Source organism: Nerophis lumbriciformis, linkage group LG14 (assembly GCF_033978685.3).
Source record: "Nerophis lumbriciformis linkage group LG14, RoL_Nlum_v2.1, whole genome shotgun sequence".
Taxonomy (NCBI): Eukaryota; Metazoa; Chordata; class Actinopteri; order Syngnathiformes; family Syngnathidae; genus Nerophis; species Nerophis lumbriciformis.
Window position 1 is genome coordinate 41,278,983 of NC_084561.2, and position 18,303 is coordinate 41,297,285.

Here is an 18,303-nt window from a genome sequence, read left to right on the forward strand (position 1 = left end):
TTTGGGTTGGTGCACTAATTGTAAGTGTATCTTGTGTTTTTTATGTTGATTTAATAAAATAAAAAATAAATAAATTAATTAAAAAACGATACTGATAATAAAAAAAACGATACCGATAATTTCCGATATTACATTTTAACGCATTTATCGGCCGATAATATCGGCAGGCCGATATTGTCGGACATCTCTAGTGTGAAGGAGTGTAAATGGGTGAGGAAGGTTTTTTAGGTTGGTGCACTAATTGTAAGTGTATCTTGTGTTTTTTATGTTGATTTAATAAAATAAAAAAAATAAAAAAATACATAAATAAATAAAAAAACGATATCGATAATTTCCGATATTACATTTTAACGCATTTATCGGCCGATAATATCTGCAGGCCGATAATGTCAGACATCTCTAGTGTGAATGAGTGTAAATGGGGGAGGAAGGTTTTTTGGGTTGGTGCACTAATTGTAAGTGTATCTTGTGTTTTTTATGTTGATTTAATAAAATAAAAAAAATAAAAAAAAAATAAAAAAACCGATACCGATAATAAAAAAACCGATACCGATAATTTCCGATTTTACATTTTAACGCATTTATCGGCCGATAATATCTGCAGGCCGATAATGTCAGACATCTCTAGTGTGAATGAGTGTAAATGGGGGAGGAACGTGTTTTGGGTTGGTGCACTAATTGTAAGTGTATATTGTGTTTTTTATGTTGATTTAATAAAATAAAAAAAATAAAAAAATACATAAATAAATTAAAAAAACGATACCGATAATAAAAAAAAAACGATACCGATAATTTCCGATATTACATTTTAACGCATTTATCGGCCGATAATATCGGCAGGCCGATATTGTCGGACATCTCTAGTGTGAATGAGTGTAAATGGGGGAGGGAGGTTTTTTGGGGTTAGTGCACTAATTGTAAGTGTATCTTGTGTTTTTTATGTTGATTTAATAAAATAAAAAAATTAAAAATAAATAAATAAATTAAAAAAATGATACCGATAATAAAAAAAACGATACCAATAATTTCCGATATTACATTTTAACGCACTTATCGGCCGATAATATCGGCAGGCCGATATTGTCGGACATCTCTAGTGTGAATGAGTGTAAATGGGGGAGGAAGGTTTTTTGGGTTGGTGCACTAATTGTTAGTGTATCTTGTGTTTTTTATGTTGATTTAATAAAACAAAAAAAATTAAAAAATACATAAATAAATAAAAAAAACGATTCCGATAATTTCCGATATTACATTTTAATGCATTTATCGGCCGATAATATCGGCAGGCCGATATTGTCGGACATCTCTAGTGTGAATGAGTGTAAATGGGGGAGGAAGGTTTTTTGGGTTGGTGCACTAATTGTAAGTGTATCTTGTGTTTTTTATGTTGATTTAATAAAATAAAACAATAAATAAAAATGAGTAAATAAATAAAAAAACGATACTGATAATTAAAAAAAACGATACCGATAATTTCCGATATTACATTTTAACGCATTTATCGGCCGATAATATCAGCAGACCGATATTGTCGGACATCTCTAGTGTGAATGAGTGTAAATGGGGGAGGAAGGTTTTTTGGGTTGGTGCACTAATTGTAAGTGTATCTTGTGTTTTTTATGTTGATTTAATAAAAAAAAAAAAAAAAAAAATACATAAATAAATAAAAAAACGATAGCAATAATTTCCGATATTACATTTTAACACTTTTTTCGTGTAAGTGTATCTTGTGTTTTTTATGTTGATTTAATAAAATAAAAAAAAATAAAAAATACATAAATAAATAAAAAAACGATTCCGATAATTTCCGATATTACATTTTAACGCATTTTTCAGCCGATAATATTGGCAGGCCGATATTGTCGGACATCTCTAGTGTGAATGAGTGTAAATGGGGGAGGAAGGTTTTTTGGGTTGGTGCACTAATTGTAAGTGTATCTTGTGTTTTTTATGTTGATTTAATAAAAAAAAAAAAAAAAAAAATACATAAATAAATAAAAAAACGATACCAATAATTTCCGATATTACATTTGAACACATTTTTCGTGTAAGTGTATCTTGTGTTTTTTATGTTGATTTAATAAAATAAAAAAAAATAAAAAATACATAAATAAATAAAAAAACGATTCCGATAATTTCCGATATTACATTTTAACGCATTTTTCAGCCGATAATATCGGCAGGCCGATATTGTCGGACATCTCTAGTGTGAATGAGTGTAAATGGGGGAGGGAGGTTTTTTGGGTTGGTGCACTAATTGTAAGTGTATCTTGTGTTTTTTATGTTGATTTAATAAAATAAAAAAAATAAAAAAAATACATAAATAAATAAAAAAACGATACCGATAATTTCCGGTATTACATTTTAACGCATTTATCAACCGATAAATTCAGGAGACCGATATTGTCGGACATCTCTAGTGTGAATGAGTGTAAATGGGGGAGGAAGGTTTTTTGGGTTGGTGCACTAATTGTAAGTGTATCTTGTGTTTTTTATGTTGATTTAATAAAATAAAAATAAAAAATAAATAAATAAATAAACGATACCGATAATAAAAAAAAACAATATCGATAATTTCCGATATTACATTTTAGCGCATTTATCGGCCGATAATATTGGCAGGCCGATATTGTCGGACATCTCTAGTGTGAATGAGTGTAAATGGGGGAGGAAGGTTTTTTGGGTTGGTGCACTAATTGTAAGTGTATCTTGTGTTTTTTATGTTGATTTAATAAAATAAAATAATTTTACAAAAAAATAAAAAAAAATTATACCGATAATAAAAAAAATTATACCGATAATTTCCGATATTACATTTTAACGCATTTATTGGCCGATAACATCGGCAGGCCGACATTGTCGGACATCTCTAGTGTGAATGAGTGTAAATGGGGGAGGAAGGTTTTTTGGGTTGGTGCACTAATTGTAAGTGTATCTTGTGTTTTTTATGTTGATTTAATAAAAAAATAAAAACATAAATAAATAAAAAAACGATACCGATAATAAAAAAAACGATACTGATAATTTCCGATACTACATTTTAACGCATTTATCGGCCGATAATATCGGCAGGCCGATATTGTCGGACATCTCTAGTGTGAATGAGTGTAAATGGGTGAGGAAGGTTTTTGGGGTTGGTGCACTAATTGTAAGTGTATCTTGTGTTTTTTATGTTGATTTAATAAAATAAAATAAATAAAAAAATACATAAATAGATTAAAAAAACAATACCGATAATAAAAAAACGATACCGATAATTTCCGATATTAAATTTTAACGCATTTATCGGCCAATAATATCGGCAGGCCGATATTGTCGGACATCTCTAGTGTGAATGAGTGTAAATGGGGGAGGAAGGTTTTTTGGGGTTGGTGCACTAATTAAAGTGTATCTTGTGTTTTTTATGTTGATTTAATAAAATTAAAAAAATACATAAATAAATTAAAAAACGATACCGATAATTTCCGATATTACATTTTAACGCATTTATCGGCCGATAATATCGGCACACCGATATTGTCGGACATCTCTAGTGTGAATGAGTGTAAATGGGTGAGGAAGGTTTTTTGGGTTGGTGCACTAATTGTAAGTGTATCTTGTGTTTTTTATGTTGATTTAATAAAATAAAAAATACATAAATAAATTAAAAAACGATACCGCTAAAAAAAAAAAACGATACCGATAATTTCCGATATTACATTTTAACGCATTTATCGGCCGATAATATCGGCAGACCGATATTGTCGGACATCTCTAGTGTGAATGAGTGTAAATGGGGGAGGAAGGTTTTTTGGGTTGGTGCACTAATTGTAAGTGTATCTTGTGTTTTTTATGTTGATTTAATAAAATTAAAAAAATACATAAATAAATAAAAAAACGATACCGATAATTTCCAATATTACATTTTAACGCATTTTTCGGCCGATAATATCGGCAGGCCGACATTGTCGGACATCTCTAGTGTGAATGAGTGTAAATGGGGGAGGAAGGTTTTTTGGGTTGGTGCACTAATTGTAAGTGTATCTTGTGTTTTTTATGTTGATTTAATAAAAAAATAAAAAATAAAAAAATACATAAATAAATTAAAAAACGATACCGATAATTTCCGATATTACATTTTAACGCATTTATCGGCCGATAATATCGGCAGACCGATATTGTCGGACATCTTTAGTGTGAATGAGTGTAAATGGGTGAGGAAGGTTTTTTGGGTTGGTGCACTAATCGTAAGTGTATCTTGTGTTTTTTATGTTGATTTAATCAAATAAATAAAAAAATAAATAAATAAATAAACGATACCGATAATAAAAAAAACAATACCAATAATTTCCGATATTACATTTTAACGCATTTATCGGCCAATATTGTCGGACATCTCTAGTGTGAATGAGTGTAGTAAATGGTGGAGGGAGGTTTTTTGGGGTTGGTGCACTAATTAAAGTGTATCTTGTGTTTTTTTATGTTGATTTAATAACAAATAAAAAAAATAACAATAATAAAAAAAAATTCATACAAAAGGTTGGATTTTTTGTTATTTTGTTGCATCATACCCTGCAGCGTGAACGTACAGCCTCTGTCTTTACCGAGGGGACGCCACCTCAACCCCTAAAACCATCTGAGTGACAACACAGCCAATTTAACCCCGCTGGATTGGAATAAACTTGCATTGTCTGTGCACAAACAACTTCCTGCATGCAGACTTGCAGCTTGTTAATGGGGGGCGGGAAAGAGGGGGAACAAAAAACTAAAAAAAAAAAAAAAACTCTTCCTGCTTCTGACCTCCAACCTCATCCTACCGCTCCCACACCCGCCGCTCGCACAGCATGGTGCATCTATAGGGAGATGGCGTTAGTGTGTAGGAGGGGTGCAGCCAGAGGAGGTTATGTTAGGTTTTAGAGTCGGGGCGGGGGGAGACTTCTGTCCTGATCTAAAGTAGCGTAGAAGGAAGGGGGATGCGAGGACCTGCTGAGAGGGCTGCCTATACGTACTCCTCCTTCCTGCAATACCTTTCCCTCCATCCCTCGCCTCTTTTCACCATCCTCCCGCGTCTCCAGCTGTGGGGGTAAAGTACATTACATGCTTGCTAATCAAACCTCCATTACAAGTCTGGCGGTCTCTTTTATTTCTTCTCCCTTTTGGTGCTCCTTCTCGCCTTTTCTCCCGCCTCTCGTCTTCGGCAGGAGGAAGTGATCGTCCCTCACAATGCTGGAGACGATACACATCGACACAGGTGGACGCAAGAGTATCGATAAGAAACATACATACATACAAGCTTACATACACTTGTAAAGAACGTAATGCAGAGAGTGAAGGGGGGAGGAGTGACGGCACAAACGATGATCGGGCATGGCGGGAGGTATACATTCTGCAAAGAAGTTTTCGCTCCATCTAATTTGTTTTGTATTGCCTGTTTGCTGTTGAATTACTGACAGTCGGTTATTGTTTATTGTAAAATACAGGCGCGATCCAAAAGTTTACATACACTTGTAAAGAACATAATGTCATGGCTGTCTTGAGTTTCCAATCATTTCTAAAAGTCTTTATTGTTTGTGATAGAGTGATTGGAGCACATACTTGTTGGTCACAAAAAAAAAAAAAAAACATTCATGAAGTTTGGTTCTTTTATGAATTTATTATGAGTCTACTGAAAATGTGGCCAAATCTGCTGGGTCACCGAACTTTCCTCCAGAGGGTCTTATCTTTGTCCATGTGATGTCAGATGAAACAAAAATTTAGCTGTTTGGCGCGACTAATGAAAGCTTTCTTGACTATAGCTTGACATATACTCAGGGCCGCCCCTTCTTATACGCAGATCAACAATTTGTGTTTCATCTGACATCTCATGGACAAAGATAAGACCTTCTGGAGGAAAGTTCTGTGGTCAGATGTAACAAAAATTGAGCTGTTTGGCCACAATACCCAGCAATATGTTTGGAAGAGAAAAGGGGAGGTCTTTAATCCCAGGAACACAATTCCTACCGCCAAGCATGGTGGTGGTAGTATTATGCTCTGGGCCTGTTTTGCTGCCAATGGAACTGGTGCTTTACAGAGAGTAAATGGGACAATGAAAAAGTACGATGGCAGTGTTTGTTTGTTTTGCTGCTTTCTAAGTAACATTTTCAGAAATTAGATTAGCCTATAAGTGTGAATAAACATCACAATTGTTTTCTTTTCTTTTTATGGAGCCCTATTCTGGAATTTCCCAATGAAATCAAGGTCTACTTGTATTAGGAGTGAACAGAAATGAAAGGCATGAAGAAGGGAGGGAACAGGAATCAAACATAAAGGAGGCGGGCTTTATCATGTTTGGCATGTTTGCACGTACTGTTTGCACTTGTAGTCTCAAAAATTGTCACTTGTTCCACAACTTAAAAGTAATTATTTCACACTGTAGTTTTTTTCCCCCACAAAAATAGACAAAAATGCTCACAAGCGCAACTAATCGAAGCTTTTTTTGACTATAGCCTGACATATACTCAGGGCCGCCCCTTCTTATACGCAGATCAACAATTTTTGTTTCATCTGACACAGATAAGACCTTCTGGAGGAAAGTTCTGTGGTCAGATGAAACAAAAATTGAGCTGTTTGGCCACAATACCCAGCAATATGTTTGGAGGAGAAAAGGTGAGGTCTTTAATCCCAGGAACACAATTCCTACCACCAAGCATGGTGGTGGTAGTATTATGCTCTGGGCCTGTTTTGCTGCCAATGGAACTGGTGCTTTACAGAGAGTAAATGGAACAAAAGTACATTGGCAGTGTTTGTTTGTTTTGCTGCTTTCTAAGTAACATTTTCAGAAATTAGATTAGCCTATAAGTATGAATAAACATCACAATTGTTTTCTTTTCTTTTTATGGAGCCCTATTCTGGAATGTTCCAATGAAATCAAGGTCTACTTGTATTAGGAGTGAACAGAAATGAAAGGCATGAAGAAGGGAGGGAACAGGTAAAGGACTAAAGCATCATGTATCAGAATCAAACATAAAGGAGGCAGCCTTTATCCTGTTTGGCATGTTTTGCACGTACTGTTTGCACTTGTAGTCTCAAAAATTGTCACTTGTTCCACAACTTAAAAGTAATTATTTCACACTGTAGTTTTTTTCCCCCGCAAAAATAGACAAAAATGCTCACAAGCGCGACTAATTGAAGCTTTCTTGACTAAAGCCTGACATATACTCAGGGCCGCCCCTTCTTATACGCAGATCAACAATTTTTGTTTCATCTGACATCACATGGATAAAGATAAGACCTTCTGGAGGAAAGTTCTGTGGTCAGATGAAACAAAAATTGAGCTGTTTGGCCACAATACCCAGCAATATGTTTGGAGGAGAAAAGGTGAGGTCTTTAATCCCAGGAACACCATCCCTACCGCCAAGCATGGTGGTGGTAGTATTATGCTCTGGGCCTGTTTTGCCGCCAATGGAACCGGTGCTTTACAGAGAGTAAATGGGACAATGAAAAAGTACGATGGCAGTGTTTGTTTGTTTTGCTGCTTTCTAGGTAACATTTTCAGAAATTAGATTAGCCTATAAGTGTGAATAAACATCACAATTGTTTTCTTTTCTTTTTATGGAGCCCTATTCTGGAATGTTCCAATGAAATCAAGGTCTACTTGTATTAGGAGTGAACAGAAATGAAAGGCATGAAGAAGGGAGGGAACAGGTAAAGGACTAAAGCATCATGTATAAGAATCAAACATAAAGGAGGCAGCCTTTATCCTGTTTGGCATGTTTTGCACGTACTGTTTGCACTTGTAGTCTCAAAAATTGTCACTTGTTCAACAACTTAAAAGTACTTATTTCACACTGTAGTTTTTTTCCCCACAAAAATAAGACAAAAATGCTCACAAGCGCGACTAATTGAAGCTTTCTTGACTATAACCTGACATATACTCAGGGCCGCCCCTTCTTATACGCAGATCAACAATTTTTGTTTCATCTGACATCACATGGACAAAGATAAGACCTTCTGGAGGAAAGTTCTGTGGTCAGATGTAACAAAAATTGAGCTGTTTGGCCACAATACCCAGCAATATGTTTGGAGGAGAAAAGGTGAGGTCTTTAATCCCAGGAACACCATGCCTACCGCCAAGCATGGTGGTGGTAGTATTATGCTCTGGGCCTGTTTTGCTGCCAATGGAACCGGTGCTTTACAGAGAGTAAATGGGACAATGAAAAAGTATGATGGAAGTGTTTGTTTGTATTGCTGCTTTCTAAGTAACATTTTCAGAAACAAATTAGCCTATAAGTGTGAATAAACATCACAATTGTTTTCTTTTCTTTTTATGGAGCCCTATTCTGGAATTTCCCAATGAAATCAAGGTCTACTTGTATTAGGAGTGAACAGAAATGAAAGGCATGAAGAAGGGAGGGAACAGGTAAAGGACTAAAGCATCATGTATCAGAATCAAACATAAAGGAGGCAGCCTTTATCCTGTTTGGCATGTTTTGCACGTACTGTTTGCACTTGTAGTCTCAAAAATGGTCACTTGTTCCACAACTTAAAAGTAATTATTTCACACTGTAGTTTTTTCCCCACAAAAATAGACAAAAATGCTCACAAGCGCAACTAATTGAAGCTTTTTTGACTATAGCCTGACATATACTCAGGGCCGCCCCTTCTTATACGCAGATCAACAATTTTTGTTTCATCTGACATCACATGGACAAAGATAAGACCTTCTGGAGGAAAGTTCTGTGGTCAGATGTAACAAAAATTGAGCTGTTTGGCCACAATACCCAGCAATATGTTTGTAGGAGAAAAGGTGAGGTCTTTAATCCCAGGAACACCATGCCTACCGCCAAGCATGGTGGTGGTAGTATTATGCTCTGGGCCTGTTTTGCTGCCAATGAAACTGGTGCTTTACAGAGAAAGTACGATGGCAGTGTTTGTTTGTTTTGCTGCTTTCTAAGTAACATTTTCAGAAATTAGATTAGCCTATAAGTGTGAATAAACATCACAATTGTTTTACTTTTCTTTTTATGGAGCCCTATTCTGGAATGTTCCAATGAAATCAAGGTCTACTTGTATTAGGAGTGAATAGAAAAGAAAGGCATGAAGAAGGGAGGGAACAGGTAAAGGACTAAAGCATCATGTATCAGAATCAAACATAAAGGAGGCAGCCTTTATCCTGTTTGGCATATTTGCACGTACTGTTTGCACTTGTAGTCTCAAAAATTGTCACTTGTTCCACAACTTAAAAGTAATTATTTCACACTGTAGTTTTTTTCCCCCACAAAAATAGACAAAAATGCTCACAAGCGCAACTAATCAAAGCTTTTTTTGACTATAGCCTGACATATACTCAGGGCCGCCCCTTCTTATACGCAGATCAACAATTTTTGTTTCATCTGACATCACATGGACAAAGATAAGACCTTCTGGAGGAAAGTTCTGTGGTCAGATGTAACAAAAATTGAGCTGTTTGGCCACAATACTCCAGCAATATGTTTGGAAGAGAAAAGGTGAGGTCTTTAATCCCAGGAACACCATACCTACCACCAAGCATGGTGGTGGTAGTATTATGCTCTGGGCCTGTTTTGCTGCCAATGGAACTGGTGCTTTACAGAGAGTAAATGGGACAATGATTACTAATTATTAGTGCATTTTAGTGTTGGTATCAGTACCAAAAACGTATTCCGATACTTTTCTAAATAAAGGGGACCACAAAAAATGGCTTTATTTTAACAAAAAATCTTAGGGTACATTAAACTTATGTCTCTTATTGCAATTAAGTCCTTAAATAAAATAGTGAACATACAAGACAACTTGTCCTTTAGTAGTAAGTAAACAAACAAAGACTCCTAATTAGTCTGCTGACATATGCAGTAACATTATTAAGGACAAGCGGTAGAAAATGAATTATTAATCTACTTGTTCATTTACTGTTAATATCTGCTTACTTTCTCTATTAACAATATCTATCTACACTTCTGTTAAAATGTAATAATCACTTATTTGGATGCTTTACATTAGTTTTGGATGATACCACACATTTAGGTATCAATCCGATACCAAGTAGCTACAGGATCAAACATTGGTCATATTTAAAGTGTCCAGGGACGTATTTCCTGACTTTATAAACATAAAATAAATTTTTTAAAATGCAAAAAAACATCGATGTAATCATAGTAGTATCGACTAGATACGTGCCTATACTTGGTATCATTACAGTGGATGTCAGGTGTAGATCCACTAATGGCGTTTGTTTACATTGTGACGCCGGTGTGTAGTGAAGCATGTTTAGTTGTTCCTCGTCCTGCAGTGATAATGATACTTGTAAGAAACTTACTTTATTTGTCGCCATGGAGGCGAGGATTAGTGATTTAGACGTAGCTAAATCTTCCTAAGGGTGTTTCAGTGTTATAACTTCACCTTTATTGTTAGTTTTTAAGCCAAAATGCGTCCGTTCTCCCTTTTCTGTCTACACACTGTGTCTGCTTGTAAGTACTCTGTGATTGTGCGCTGCCGAACATGCTCCTCTGCTCGTAAAACCAACAAACGACGGGACGACGGGGACCAGTCTTTTTCAGAGGCGGTATAGTACCGAATATGATTAATTAGTATCGCGGTACTGTACTAATACCGGTATACCGTACAACCCTAGTGCATCTACTGGTTAAGCTTCGCTTGTCTTTAAAATATAGTGACGCCTCTGTTTTGAACTTTATCCAAGGTTCCTTGAACGCACCACAGTTATGAGCTATAAGATGCAAATGTGCTACTTTGTATTTGTCCATTACATTTACATTCCTAATTGAGTTTCATAACTGACATATTTAAATGGAAAATACATATTTAAATATTTGCAAATACCAAGGCCATGCTCATGTGGACCCTCTAGTGCAGCGTTTCTCAAAGTGTGGGGCGCGCCCCACTGGTGGGGAATAGAGACATGACAGGTGGGGCGCGAGGAACGGGAGGAAATGTCACTTTAAATTTTTTTTTTTAATTATTATATTCTTAGATTATTTTTTTTACTATGCTTTCATTTTCTATACACACTGTAAATCACTTTGTGATTCTGTCTGTGAAACCCGCTATATAAATAAATGGAAATTACCGGTACTTATTTTTACTGTAGGCTTTATATTTCTCGGTACGAGTGAAAGTTTGACAGACATAGCAACAGTAACTAATGGGGGCGGGGCTAAGCAGAACAAACTTTCGCGCGGATGGGTAGCAGGCTAATATGTGGATCACAATTACACAAATATATACATTTGTGACTCGCACCTCAAAGGTCGTCGAGCCAGAGCCAGCGCCTGCAGAGAAACAAAAATGTGACGGGCACACACTGTGTCATTCACCGGGAAGCACTCGCGTCAAGGCAGCTCAGCCCTGAACTCAATGAGGTTTTAACAGATGTTGATGCAAGTTATTTGATTTATTATTGAACTTGATGCAAGTTATAACACTTTTTTTGATTTATTATTGAACTTGATGCAAGTTATAACACTTTTGTTTTATTTATTATTGAACTCGATGCAAGTTATAACACTTTTTTTGATTTATTATTGAACTTGATGCAAGTTATAACACTTTTGTTTTATTTATTATTGAACTTGATGCAAGTTATAACACTTTTGTTTTATTTATTATTGAACTTGATGCAAGTTATAACACTTTTTTTGATTTATTATTGAACTTGATGCAAGTTAACACTTTTGTTTTATTTATTATTGAACTTGATGCAAGTTATAACACTTTTTTTGATTTAGTATTGAACTTGATGCAATTTATTTGATTTATTATTGAACTTGATGCAAGTTATAACACTTTTATTTGATTTATTATTGAACTTGATGCAAGTTATAACACTTTTTTTAATTATTGAACTTGATGCAAGTTATAACACTTTTGTTTTATTTATTATTGAACTTGATGCAAGTCATAACACTTTTTTTGATTTATTATTGAACTTGATGCAAGTTATTTGATTTATTATTGAACTTGATGCAAGTTATAACACTTTTTTTGATTTATTATTGAACGTGATGCAAGTTATAACACTTTTTGATTTATTATTGAACTTGATGCAAGTTATAACACTTTTTTGATTTATTATTGAACTTGATGCAAGTTATAACACTTTTGTTGATTTATTATTGAACTTGATGCAAGTTATAACACTTGTATTTGATTTATTATTGAACTTCATGCAAGTTATAACACTTTTTTTGATTTATTATTGAACGTGATGCAAGTTATAACACTTTTTTTGATTTATTATTGAACTTGATGCAAGTTATAACACTTTTTTTGATTTATTATTGAACGTGATGCAAGTTATAACACTTTTTTTGATTTATTATTGAACTTGATGCAAGTTATAACACTTTTGTTTTATTTATTATTGAACTTGATGGAAGTTATTTTATTTATTATTGAACTTAATGTTATGTTATGTTATTGAGTTCGAATGTATACAACTTGATGTTCAATAAATTTGAAAATGTTAAAGCTTGGCATTAGCGCTCTGTTGGGGCGATGGGGGCAGGTGGGGCTTGAAAACTCCCCCTTGTCCAAAGTGGGGGATGACAAAAAAAGTTTGAGAACCACTGCTCTAGTGGGAGTGTCCCCACTAGTGGTTATGGCCCTAAACCCCCCATCGCCCCCCCCAACGCCGGCCGCCCTTCTATGACATCATCACTGTTTTAACCCTTAGGCTCTTTGCTAACTAACACTCACGCCGCAAGGTCTGTGCTCTTTATTGCGTACAACTGCAAAAAACAAAAAAAAAAAACACCGCTGGGGCCAAAGAAAGTTGCAAGTGCCAGCACTTTGATAAAGAAGGCGAGAAACACTATTACCTTCAAGAAAAGGAGTCACAACAAAGTACAAAACCCAAAACCAGTGAAGTCGGAACGTTGAATAAAAACAGACTACAATGGAGCGGTATAGCTCGGTTGGTAGAGTGGCCGTGCCAGCAGCTTGAGGGTTCCAGGTTCGATCCCCGCTTCTGCCATCCTGTCCTTGGCCAAGACACTTAACCCACCTTCTCCCAGTGCCAACCACACTGGTTTAAATGTAACTTAGTCACTATTTAAAAGCTCTTTGAGTCACTAGAGAAAAGCGCTATATAAATATTATTCACTTCACAATTTTCAACGTATATTCAATTGAATTGACTGCAAAGACAAGATATTTAATGTTCCAACTGAGAACCTTCATTTTTGTTTGCAAATAATCAATAACTTAGAATTTAATGGCAGCAACACATTGCAAACAAGTTGGCACAGGGGCATGTTCACCACTGTGTTACATGGCCTTTCCTTTTAACAACACTCAGTAAACGTTTGGGAACTGAGGAGACACATTTTTTAAGTTTCCCATTCTTGCTTGATGTACAGCTTAAGTCTGGGGTCTCCGTTTTATTTTACGTTTCATATTGTGGCACTCTTCTTTTACTATGAAGCCACGTTGATGTAACACGTGGCTTGGCATTGTCTTGCTGAAATAAGCAGGGGCGTCCATTGTAACGTTGCTTGGATGGCAACATATGTTGCTCCAAAACCTGTATGTACCTTTCAGCATTAATGGCGCCTTCACAGATGTGTAAGTTACCCATGTCTTGGGCACTAATACACCCCCATACCATCACACATGCTGGCTTTTCAACTTTGAGCCTATAACAATCCGGATGGTTCTTTTCCTCTTTGGTCCGGAGGACACGACTTCCACAGTTTTCAACAATTTGAAATGTGGACTCGTCTGATCACAGAACACTTTTCCACTTTGCATCAGTCCGTCTTAGATGAGCTCGGGCCCAGCGAAGCCGGCGGCGTTTCTGGGTGTTGTTGATAAAATGGCTTTGGCTTTGGATAGTGGAGTTTTAACTTGCACTTACAGATGTAGTGACAAACTGTAATTGCTGACAGTGTTCCTGAGCCCATGTGGTGATATCCTTTACACACTGATGTCGCTTTTTGATGCAGCACCGCCTGAGGGATCTAAGGTCCGTAACATCATAGCTTACGTGCAGTGATTTCTCCAGATTCTCTGAACCTTTTGATGGGGGAATCACTAAATTCCTTGCAATAGCTGGTTGAGAAATGTTGTTCTTAAACTGTTGGAGAAATTTCTCACGCATTTTTCCGCTTCGTATCAGTCCATCTTAGATGAGCTCAGGCCCAGCGAAGCCGACGGCGTTTCTGGGTGTTGTTGATAAACACTTTTCGCCTTGCATTGGAGAGTTTTGACTTGCACTTACAGATGTAGCGACCAACTGTAGTTACTGACAGTGGGTTTATGAAGTGTTCCTGAGCCCATGTGGTGATATCCTTTACACACTGATGTCGCTTGTTGATACAGAACCGCCTGAGGGATCTAAGGTCAGTAATATCATCGCTTACGTGCAGTGATTTCTCCAGATTCTCTGAACCTTTTGATGGGGGAATCCCTAAATTCCTTGCAATAGCTGGTTGAGAAATGTTGTTCTTAAACTGTTGGACAATTTTCTCACGCATTTTTCCGCTTTGTATCAGTCCATCTTAGATGAGCTCGGGCCCAGCGAAGCCGACGGCGTTTCTGGGTGTTGTGGATAAACGCTTTTCGCCTTGCATAGGAGAGTTTTGACTTGCACTTACAGATGTAGCGACCAACTGCAGTTACTGACAGTGGGTTTATGATGTGTTCCTGAGCCCATGTGGCGATATCCTTTACACACTGATGTCGCTTTTTGATGCAGCACCGCCTGAGGGATCTAAGGTCCGTAACATCATAGCTTACGTGCAGTGATTTCTCCAGATTCTCTGAACCTTTTGATGGGGGAATCCCTAAATTCCTTGCAATAGCTGGTTGAGAAATGTTGTTCTTAAACTGTTCGACAATTTTCTCACGCATTTTTCCACTTTGTATCAGTCCATCTTAGACGGCGTTTCTGGGTGTTGTTGATAAACGCTTTTCGCCTTGCATAGGAGAGTTTTGACTTGCACTTACAGATGTAGCGACCAACTGTAGTTACTGACAGTGGGTTTATGAAGTGTTCCTGAGCCCATGTGGTGATATCCTTGACACACTGATGTCGCTTTTTGATGCAGTACCGCCTGAGGGATCGAAGGTCCGTAACATCATAGCTTACGTGCAGTGATTTCTCCAGATTCTCTGAACCTTTTGATGGGGGAATCCCTAAATTCCTTGCAATAGCTGGTTGAGAAATGTTGTTCTTAAACTGTTGGACAATTTTCTCACGCATTTTTCCGCTTTGTATCAGTCCATCTTAGATGAGCTCAGGCCCAGCGAAGCCGACGGCGTTTCTGGGTGTTGTTGATAAACGCTTTTCGCCTTGCATAGGAGAGTTTTGACTTGCACTTACAGATGTAGTGACCAACTGTAGTTACTGACAGTGGGTTTATGAAGTGTTCCTGAGCCCATGTGGTGATATCCTTTACACACTGATGTCACTTTTTGATGTAGCACCGCCTGAGGGATCTAAGGTCCGTAACATCATAGCTTACGTGCAGTGATTTCTCCAGATTCTCTGAACCTTTTGATGGGGGAATCCCTAAATTCCTTTCAATAGCTGGTTGAGAAGTGTTGTTCTTAAACTGTTCGACAATTTTCTCACGCATTTTTCCGCTTTGTATCAGTCCATCTTAGATGAGCTCAGGCCCAGCGAAGCCGACGGCGTTTCTGGGTGTTGTGGATAAACGCTTTTCGCCTTGCATAGGAGAGTTTTGACTTGCACTTACAGATGTAGCGACCAACTGTAGTTACTGACAGTGGGTTTCTGAAGTGTTCCTGAGCCCATGTGGTGATATCCTTTACACACTGATGTCGCTTTTTGATGCAGTACCGCCTGAGGGATCGAAGGTCCGTAACATCATAGCTTACGTGCAGTGATTTCTCCAGATTCTCTGAACCTTTTGATGGGGGAATCCCTAAATTCCTTGCAATAGCTGGTTGAGAAATGTTGTTCTTAAACTTTTGGACAATTTTCTCACGCATTTTTCCGCTTTGTATCAGTCCATCTTAGATGAGCTCAGGCCCAGCGAAGCCGACGGCGTTTCTGGGTGTTGTGGATAAACGCTTTTCGCCTTGCATAGGAGAGTTTTGACTTGCACTTACAGATGTAGCGACCAACTGTAGTTACTGACAGTGGGTTTATGAAGTGTTCCTGAGCCCATGTGGTGATATCCTTTACACACTGATGTCACTTTTTGATGTAGCACCGCCTGAGGGATCTAAGGTCCGTAACATCATAGCTTACGTGCAGTGATTTCTCCAGATTCTCTGAACCTTTTGATGGGGGAATCCCTAAATTCCTTGCAATAGCTGGTTGAGAAATGTTGTTCTTAAACTGTTCGACAATTTTCTCACGCATTTTTCCACTTTGTATCAGTCCATCTTAGACGGCGTTTCTGGGTGTTGTTGATAAACGCTTTTCGCCTTGCATAGGAGAGTTTTGACTTGCACTTACAGATGTAGCGACCAACTGTAGTTACTGACAGTGGGTTTATGAAGTGTTCCTGAGCCCATGTGGTGATATCCTTGACACACTGATGTCGCTTTTTGATGCAGTACCGCCTGAGGGATCGAAGGTCCGTAACATCATAGCTTACGTGCAGTGATTTCTCCAGATTCTCTGAACCTTTTGATGGGGGAATCCCTAAATTCCTTGCAATAGCTGGTTGAGAAATGTTGTTCTTAAACTGTTGGACAATTTTCTCACGCATTTTTCCGCTTTGTATCAGTCCATCTTAGATGAGCTCAGGCCCAGCGAAGCCGACGGCGTTTCTGGGTGTTGTTGATAAACGCTTTTCGCCTTGCATAGGAGAGTTTTGACTTGCACTTACAGATGTAGTGACCAACTGTAGTTACTGACAGTGGGTTTATGAAGTGTTCCTGAGCCCATGTGGTGATATCCTTTACACACTGATGTCACTTTTTGATGTAGCACCGCCTGAGGGATCTAAGGTCCGTAACATCATAGCTTACGTGCAGTGATTTCTCCAGATTCTCTGAACCTTTTGATGGGGGAATCCCTAAATTCCTTTCAATAGCTGGTTGAGAAGTGTTGTTCTTAAACTGTTCGACAATTTTCTCACGCATTTTTCCGCTTTGTATCAGTCCATCTTAGATGAGCTCAGGCCCAGCGAAGCCGACGGCGTTTCTGGGTGTTGTGGATAAACGCTTTTCGCCTTGCATAGGAGAGTTTTGACTTGCACTTACAGATGTAGCGACCAACTGTAGTTACTGACAGTGGGTTTCTGAAGTGTTCCTGAGCCCATGTGGTGATATCCTTTACACACTGATGTCGCTTTTTGATGCAGTACCGCCTGAGGGATCGAAGGTCCGTAACATCATAGCTTACGTGCAGTGATTTCTCCAGATTCTCTGAACCTTTTGATGGGGGAATCCCTAAATTCCTTGCAATAGCTGGTTGAGAAATGTTGTTCTTAAACTTTTGGACAATTTTCTCACGCATTTTTCCGCTTTGTATCAGTCCATCTTAGATGAGCTCAGGCCCAGCGAAGCCGACGGCGTTTCTGGGTGTTGTGGATAAACGCTTTTCGCCTTGCATAGGAGAGTTTTGACTTGCACTTACAGATGTAGCGACCAACTGTAGTTACTGACAGTGGGTTTATGAAGTGTTCCTGAGCCCATGTGGTGATATCCTTTACACACTGATGTCGCTTGTTGATGCAGTACCGCCTGAGGGATCTAAGGTCCGTAACATCATAGCTTACGTGCAGTGATTTCTCCAGATTCTCTGAACCTTTTGATGGGGGAATCCCTAAATTCCTTGCAATAGCTGGTTGAGAAATGTTGTTCTTAAACTGTTGGACAATTTTCTCACTCATTTGTTCACAAAGTGGTGACCCTCCGCCCCGTCCTTGTTTGTGAATGACTGAGCATTTCACGGAAGCTGCTTTTATACTCAATCATGGCACCCACCTGTTCCCGATTAGCCTTTTCACCTGTGGGATGTTCCAAATAAGTGTTTGATGATCATTCCTCAACTTTATCAGTCTTTTTTGGCACTTGTGCCAGCTTTTTTGACATGAAATTCCACATGAGCTAATATTTGCAGAACAAAATAACAAATTTTTCCAGTTCGAACATTAAATATCTTGTCTTTTCAGTCTATTCAATTGAATATGGGTTGAAAAATGATTTGCAAATCATTGTATTCTATTTATTTTTACATCTAACACAATTTCCCAACTCATATGGAAACGGGGTTTGTATTTTGTTTTTATTTACCATTTACACAACGTGCCAACTTCGCTGGTTTTGGGGGTTTGTACAACGATGACATCTTTTGTTTGTAGCGATAAAATGCCCTTGATATCTGGATTT

The 18,303-nt window shown here is 37.7% G+C and overlaps 1 protein-coding gene across 4 annotated transcripts in view; it reads left to right on the forward strand.

The window, feature by feature from the left end:
- The window catches only part of sox2 (SRY-box transcription factor 2), a 379,189-nt gene that overhangs the window by 313,248 nt on the left and 47,638 nt on the right, over positions 1-18,303 (forward strand). The gene's annotated exons all lie outside the window — the stretch shown is intronic.